Below are 8,871 nucleotides of genomic sequence, written 5' to 3' on the forward strand. Positions count from 1 at the left end.
TCTTTTTACAGGTACTACATTCTTTGCTCCCCCAGGTATTCCTGTAGCCCAGACTCCCAGATACACTTGGTTCATAATTACATCCATTCAGGGAGTCCTATCTGGAGCTTTCTCTGGACTTGCCAGGGATAGATAGACTTCAGAGTTTAATGTGTTACTTTTATTTCCATTTTCCCTTGTTCAAAAGAACTTTTTGCATCCAATTTTTCCAGCAAGTCCCTTCCTAAGAAGGGCCTTAGCAAATTGGGTAAGTATAAAAACTGATGTATTCCCATCATTTTTCCCCAATTCCACTTTCGAGCATTGCCAAAAAATGCCTTTTCCTTTTGGCCAGTTGCTCCTACTACATTTACAGATCTAGCGCTTTTCCAGAATCAAATTTTGGATCAACACAGAGAAAGAAGCTCCCATATCCAACCTAAAATCCATGCCTCTCTCTTCATTCCCTAGGTTTATTTCAGCCAGTGGATCTGCTCGGATAGATGCCCCAGGTCCCCGTCATTCCTGCTCCGACTGTTGCAATTTTATCCTGCAACCTAAGACAATTTCTTTCTGATGCCAGGGGCTGATTGTCCTAGAAAGAGGCTAGCCAATTGCCTCTGTTTGTCTTCCGAAGCCAGGTCCAAATTGGTATTTTTTTTTTCTTCATTGCATTTCAAAGCTGGTCCAAAAATTCCATAGGGGTTTCTTTTGGACCTTGTTGGAACAGATTCTCAATTCCCAATTTAACCAGAGTTTGGTATTTACCAGAGGCCCCAGAGGGCTCACACCTGTGATTTTGATATCCTCTTTCCCTGCTCATTCAGCTTCAAACAGCTCTGTCAAATGCTACATGCCACACTTTTAGTACCTTCAATAACCCTTTTAACGCTTCTTTTTATCTTTCTCCAGCCTGTACTTTCGCCAAAGGCTCAGTCAGGGGCCAACTTAATTCCATACCTTTTTCCCTCCAGGATGCTGAAGCAACATATCAGTATACAACATTTCATCCCATCTTCCTTCTCTCCTCAAAAACAACACTAATTGCAGGATAGTGTTATTGCTCCATAAAGTGGCCATTTAGCTCCATCCTCAAGCTTGTATAGTGGCCACTATACTGGACTGCAATACTTAAGGAGAGTCCTCTTGCTTTCTGTGCCCCCAGTTCCGACAATATCCTTCCAATGTGCCAGTATGCACCCAAGGGGGCTTTTCTTTAAAACGTCTTTGTTCCGTTTTTTTTTTTTTGCCCATTTCCTTGATTTCCTATCCCCCTTTTTTTATCATTTCTATTCCTTATTAGTTACTGTCCCTTGTTTCAATTTCCACGCAAACCTTTTATTGCAGGTTTTTACCGTCTTCTCCCAATCTTCTTCCCAAACGTCCCAGTTATTTGTGTTAAACCTGTAGGTAACACTTTCCGTTTACATCTTCAATTAATTGCTTGTCGATCTCAGAATATTCTACTTCATTTCCTAAGACACAATTGTGCTAGCTAAGACCTAGGAATCGCCATCCTTTATCTTGTTCCCTGTCTCCCTACAGAGCTCACTCTAACATCCCTGTTGGAAGGAGAACGCTTTCTTACCTGGGAGGACTACTGCGCATGGCTGTCCTGTGTCTCCATTGGTCAGACTCACAGGAAAGTAAACCAAATGAGGACGAAACAGATTTACCTCTGGACGTATCGTAGTATGTATTGAAATGGGACCTGTAAGAACAAAGTGCATTCTCAAGTGAGTCCTTTCCCATTAATTTCCTCAGCCACTGGGAAACTCTTACAGAAAATTCAGGCAATCAACTTCCCTGCATGGAAACCTCGTTTCGTCTCTAGAACTAAGCATTTATCCCGGGATATTCAGTTTTTCAACATGGTATAAGCCTTCCTGCTCCCACTTCCCTTGGTTTTTCTTTTCTTCCTAAAGTTCATTTCTCTGGCAAAACAATGCAATCTGAGAATTAAGACACCCGTGAAAAACTTAAGAAATTTCCTGGTCAATAACTTTCTTCAGACAGCGTCAATGATATCACAACAACCCAGACTTACTTAACTTTTCCTTTAAAATACCTAACACAGATCCTGTATCCTTCTCATGCAGACCAATCCCCAGCTTGATCATCTAAACTGAATTCGTTGCATATTAAACAGATTTTCTTATCATTTTTATTACAGCAGATGAAAAAACGCTCACTCTAAATCTTGCTGGCTTTCCATCACGTCAGATTGACCGAGACACCCTGATTCCTTGTCTTTATTTGCTTTCTGCAGAAGTCTCCTATCTCTTTTGGTTCAAGTTCAACTGGTAAAAAGCTTTTCACTGGTTAGTACACTTAGCTGGTATACATTTTTGTTTCTTAAGATAATTGTTTTTGTATTTTTCCATAGAACGTTGCCATCATCTATTTTGTAAGGTCTAGAAAACAGACCCCCCCCCAAAAAAAAAAAAAAAAGATGCTTAGTCCTTTATAATAAAATACTTATTCATTTGGCTGGGTGGAGGAAGTTAAACACGGTTTCTCTTCTATCCATGTAGACTGTACTCAGTAAAAGTTTATGTAAAATTCTGCTGACAAATGGCAGAATCCAGCTTGACTGCTCTAGGAAGTGGAACAGACCCACAGTGGACAGGAAAATGTACTATCAGAACAATTAGGAAATAAAATCTGTCGTGATCTAAGTTACTGACAAGTGTTCAATCAATTCACTTTGTTCTTATTCAGCTTGGAAGAAATGGGCACAGAAATTACTCATTTACCCTAAGTACATCTCTGTCACCTTCTTCTCACCTCCAACACGATTTTCAGATTGACCTCAGTGTAAACTGTGAGTCTATGTTAAGTGTCATGCACAAAGTGTCAGGGGCGACTGTGCTCTGACCAACACTACCTGTGCTGGACAAGCTATGGAGAGCAGAAATATTTTTGTAGTGGTCCTAGGAGAACCCCAGCTGATTTGGCTGCAGCTCTTCTTAGAACACTACGGAAAATCTATTCCTCAAAGGCTGCATCTCTATTAGATGCTGGCATGGAGCAACAATGTAGTTTTGCAATCAAACTCCAGTAATCGCATTTACTCCATCCAGCTGTAGTTTCAGAGAGGATTAGCGGTACATGAATGAATGTTCTCTCTAAAGAAACAGAAATTAAACATCTGTTTCAGGTGCAAGATCAACGTGTTGCAACCCCTAAAGGGGATATAAAAACCCAAACTCATCACCTGTTCTTCGGATAGATTTGAATCAAAGTTTGCAGGCATTTTTGTCCAATGGCTCCAAATGAATCTAGTCCAAAGCTCCTATATGCTGGAACCACATGATGAATATGTAAGGCCTTTAGCCTTAGCTGCTTTGATCTACTGGTCTTCTCCAATTGGACTATATTACTTGTTACTACACCTCCAAGGGAACAGAACACGGTTTGGATAAATTAGGGGTCCCAACAATCCAAACCAGATGCCCAGCCTCTCAATCTAATGCATGAGCAGAGGGGCTCTCTGAAACACCAGCATAGACTAGGTGAGAAATACCTTGAAAGCAGCCCTGTGGAGAAGGACTTGGGGGTACCGGTTGATGAGAAGCTCAACGTGAGCCAGCAATATGCGCTTGCAACCCAGAAATCCAACTGTATCCCGGGCTGCATGAAAAGCAGAGTGGCCAGCAGGCCGAGGGAGGTGATTCTCCCCCTCTACTCTGCCCTCCAGAGTCCAGGGTATGGAGTAGCAGGCTTCCCAGCACAAGAGAGACCTGGACCTGCAGTTGGTTCAGAGTAGAGCCACAAAAATGACCATCAGAGGTATGGAGCACTTCTCCTGTGAAGACAGGCTGAGCACAGACTTAGGTAAGGAAGAAATTTTTACTCTGAGGGTGAGGAGACGCTGGAAGAGGTTGTCCAAAGAAGCTGTGAACGCCCCATTCCTGGAAGTGTTCAAGGCTAGGATGGATGGGGCTTTGAGCAACCTGGTCTAGTGGGAGGTGTTCCTGCCCATGGCACGGGGGTTGGAACTTGATGATCTTTAAGATTCCTTCCATCCTAAACCGTTCTCCGTTTCTATATGTTATGGAATATCCCTTTGGTCAGCTGGGCTCAGATGTCCTGGCTGTGTTGCCTCCCAGCTTTTTTGCAACCACAGCCTCCTCACTGGCAGGGCAATGTGAAAAAAAATAATAATAATAAATGGAAAAGGCCTTAACACTGTGCAAACCCTTCTCAGCAATAACTAAACCATTGGAGTGAAGCCAGGAGTGCTCTGATAGCATTCTTCATGATCCAGCACAACTGACTGCTCTCGCAAGATCAGCTTCATTTCTTCTGAACCAGTCCGTATTTTGGAGGCTCCCGTTTCCTCAAAAATCTCCAAATTCTAACAAAATACATCATTCATGCTTCTGTCAAGTACATGCGGATTTCTTCTGTTTTATTGTGGACAGCGAGCTTAGGGAGACTGAATCTATACCTCAGTAATGGTCATTACAGCCACAAGGGAAGATGGAGCTCAGGGACACTCTCAGCTGAGGAAACGGTCTTATCACATGTGCAAGAATCAGTTTTGTTGTTTCAGAGTTAGCTTACTGTCTTTGTGAAGACCTCATTTCTTCCGCTTCTCCTACGTTAGACAAGTTACTGAGTGGGAAAGCAATTAGTACTTAATGCTATAATACATCAACTATTCCAAATCCAACAACTGTGATTTTCTCAGACATTGGGAAATAACATAAAGAAAAACAATGTAGTATGAACAGTAGTTTGCATTGCTACGGTCATTATTACCATTGCCATTATTATTGTTACCATATGTAAAGAAATAAAATAAAGAAGATGATATACGTATACTGTTAAGATTTTTTTAATTTTTTTTTTAACATGTGAAAATGTACTTCTGGTGTAATGCAGTGAGATTTTCTGTTATTCTATTTGAATGGCGGTTTTTCCACCCTCAAAAATGAAAATTGTTATTGTGGAACATGTGGTCGAGAAGTGTGACCAAGAAGGCCAAGAGCATCCTGGCTTGTATCAGAAATAGAGTGGCCATCAGGACTAGGGAAGTGATTGTCCCTCTGTGCTCGGCTCCAGCGAGGCTGCACCTCGAGTACTGTGTTCATCGAAGACATGGAGGTGCTGGAGCGTGTCCAGAGAAGGGCTCTGAAGCTTGTTAAGGGTTTAGAGAGCAAGTCTTGTGGGGAGCGGCTGAGAGAGCTGGGGTTGTTTAGCCTGGAGAAAAGGAGGTTCAGGGGAGACTTTATTGTGCTCTACGGTAACCTTAAAGGAGGCTCCAGAGAGGTGGGGATCGTTCTCTTCTCCCAAGCCCCAAGTGATAAGACAAGAGCAAAAAACCTTAAGTTTTAGGAGTTAGGGAGGTTTAGGTTGGTTATTAGGAAAAATTTCTTTGCTGAAAGAATTGCTCTGGTGGGTTGACGTGGCAAGGTTTTGGTAGCAGGGGGCCATAGCGGTGGATTCTGTGAGAAGAATCCAGAATCCGTGGGGGACCCATGCTGGAGCAGTTTTTTCCTGGGGTATGGATGGACCCCGTGGTAAGGACCCGTATCTGGAGCAGTTCTTGAAGAGCTGCATCTTGTGGGCGGCCCCCGCACGTTCAGTTTTGGAAGGACGGCATCCTGTGGGAGGGACCCCATGGGGTGAAACCACCACAGAGAAGTTGAGAGGAAATCCATTTTCTGTGGTTCAGTCCCAACTCAATTACTGCTTTCTGAAAGCTCACACTGTGTTGACGTGCCTCTGTTCTTGCAGATGAGATTCCTAAGTGCTGAGACCTTCACACAAAATCATTCCCTCTGGCAAAGATCTCTTTGGAGCCCTGGCATGGTCTATCCCGCTGCTTCCAGACTTCAACTCTTACTAGAGAGCTGAAGATGCCTGCATCATCCACCATTTGCATCCAAACTTGCTCTGCCTGAGTGCAGAATCCGTGACTGTAACGTGGAAAGGGTGGAGCAGAAAACATTTGCACAGTTAACTCCCTAAAATTTTGATTTACCCAATAATTCACACCTTGCTGGGGTATTTTTTTACTATGTGATTGCAGAATCTGCAGTACCAAGAGGTGAATTTAAACTTTTTTTGTCGTTCTTGTAAAAAAACCTCTTTGACTATCTTTTACACCTTGTAATCTGCATTTTCACCACATATGGGATGTTTTTCAAATGTATTCTTTGTTTCATTTTAGTGTCATAGAGTCATTCTGATTGAAATTTTCAGTTTGACCCTAAAAAAGAGCTGGTAATTGGCAACTTCATTAGAGAAGGCAATATCTTTTCACTTCCCTGCTGAATCTTTCACAGCGCAGCCCCTAATACTGCAATGCCAGGACTCAGTCCCAAGAAAGACACCTAACTACGTTAGCCTAGGAAAAAAATGTTGGGGAAGAGTAATCTGAAAGAAGCAAAAGACACAATTCTGCTGGTAGTTGAATGTAAGAACTGTTCCTTGAGGGAAAACACCTAAATGAAATACCTGTTTTGTGTATGAACTAAATTAGCCTTTGTCACTGGGAGACTTTCAAAGACTGTGCTTTCTTTAGAAACGCAGAGGTCAGCAGAAAAGAGCGGCTTTTAAAAACTATTATTGCAGTCTGAGAGTGGCTGTAACTGATTAAAAGAAGACCCCAATCCTTTCTGAATTCCTGAGATATACACCCAGATCCTGAGTGAGGGATTTCCCTGGCACTCCTACTAGAGGTATTTATAACCACTTGTTTAAAAATACAGTGCAACCAAGGAACATTTTCTTCCTTTCCCCTCTTCCATGCCCCAAAGTTGTGGACGCTTTTCTGTTTCCCTATTATAAGCAACAGCTGCTGCTTGAAATCTGAAGTCTCTGAAGCAATAAGTTGAAGAGGGCTGTAGTGAAGGACATGGACACTTGCAGAGTCTTGTATCTTCATGTCTGCTTTTCAAGCTGCTGTTCAGTGGTGGAGTTTGCTAGTAAGCACACACATCCACAATGGGTTGCTGATCCTTGCACCTTTGGTTAGCTTAAGAGGATTATAGGTAGTTTACATGAGGCTGCAGAGCAACGCTTCTTGCATGCCAAGAATAATGGAGTTATGTTCTGCGATTAAGAGTTTTTTTCAGATTTTTCAGATTGCATGTTCTCTGGCACAGATGTTCTGAGATCCTGAAGTTTAAATCAGAGTAGGCTTGAAACAACAAAAAGTCCAGGTACAAGGTTTTTTCCTTCTATGTGTCTTTGCAACAACTTCTGGGATGGTGGAATTCTCAAGCAAGGTGACGAAGAGTTTGTTGACTTACCAAGTGGAACACTGCTTACTTCTTTCTGTTCCCACAGTTGGCACTAGGCAAATGAAACACCTTATGATGGGGACTGAACAGGAGGTATATCACAAGTTGAGAGTCTCACTGTGGGAAACATAAATTAAGTTCCATTGGAAAAGTAGAGGTTATATTCCTGTAGTTCCTGTGAAAGTCAGCCCAAACCAGGTATCTATGATATCTTTGCGATGAAGCTTGCAGGCGACGCAGATGTTGCAGGACAGCAAGGAGGCAAAGTTTCCCATATAGGCGCTGCTGACTAGCATGAGCCCAGCATTGAGTGCTACACAGCACCGAGCTGGAGCTGTGCCAGGACTGATGTTCTGAGGGGAGTGAAAAGCATAGCTGCAATACCAAAGCGTATTCTCAAGGTCTCTTGCTTCAACAGCCAGGTGGTTAGCAGGGCCTGGGCATGCAAATGAACCATGGCAATGAAACATCTGCCGAGCTTTAGGTTGCTCAACACTGACTAAGCTGAGACTGCTAGCGACAATTAAAGTCTAATACAAACATATACAGTGAACTTTTCAAACCCCAGAATAGCCCCTAAGTCTTTGCAGGCTTGCAAGACCTCATTAGGGCAAGATCAGAAGGACAACAAAGCACCATAAAGACAACCCTCAGACAGCTCTCTGAAGTTGGTAAGGATTGCGGAGCTGTGGAGGACTGTAGAGAACATTAGGGGCCAGAAACTGAAAAGCTGGAACACACCATCCCCGAAAAGCTTCGAAGTTTTATGGGTACCATATGGCAAGGCCTAAAAGGACAGGGATCTGCCAAACAGAAAGCTGTGGAGAGAAGGGGAGAAGCTATTGTATTCAAAAGTTTTATTAACAGGTAGACAACATAAGCCAAAATTCCCCACTGTCAGTGTTTGTCTTTTGAATCTAAAGCATTTTATTCCCTCTGAAATAGGTATATGCATCAAGGTTGAGGGGTTAGGTAAAAAAAAAAAAAACAAAAAACAATACAGGGCATTGTGGTACCCAATATTAAAAACAGCAGTAAGAAACATGAGAATTATGTAAAGAATAACTGCAGCAAACTGATTAGCTCCAGAATATCCTCAAGAAGCAGCAGTGGTATTTAACAGAGATGAATGAAACGTGGGAGTGATCACAGTGTCCCCTCTGTGCTATGAGCATTAAATGGGTCTGTAACCACTGGTAACTGGCCTTGATCCTCACAGATAAGGGACCAAACTTCTCCCTGGTGTAAGAAGTAAAGTAGTCAGAGATTGTCACTGGGCATCTGGGAAATCTGGTTTTATTTCTCAGCTCCTGGACCTAGATCAGTTCACTCACATGACTTCACAAAGGATCATCAGGAAAACCTGATGAGTCTGTAAGGGAAGAAAAGATGCTGTGCTTGTACTGTATCCTCCTTGTACTGTATCCTCTTGAGGTCCCTTCCCACCTGAATTAGCCTAGTCTCATGATAATGAGAAGCAGTAAGCTGCAATATAAGGAGAATCAGCATTACTAGTAAGTATGTTTCACTTAATCAAAATGATCTGATTTATCATCTGATGGAAAAAAAAATGGAAAATGCGATGCTTAAAAGCAAACAAACTCTACAGAATTGTCTGTCAACACTTCTGGCACTG

This window comes from Cygnus olor, chromosome 2 (genome assembly GCF_009769625.2).
Source record: "Cygnus olor isolate bCygOlo1 chromosome 2, bCygOlo1.pri.v2, whole genome shotgun sequence".
In the NCBI taxonomy this organism is placed as follows: Eukaryota; Metazoa; Chordata; class Aves; order Anseriformes; family Anatidae; genus Cygnus; species Cygnus olor.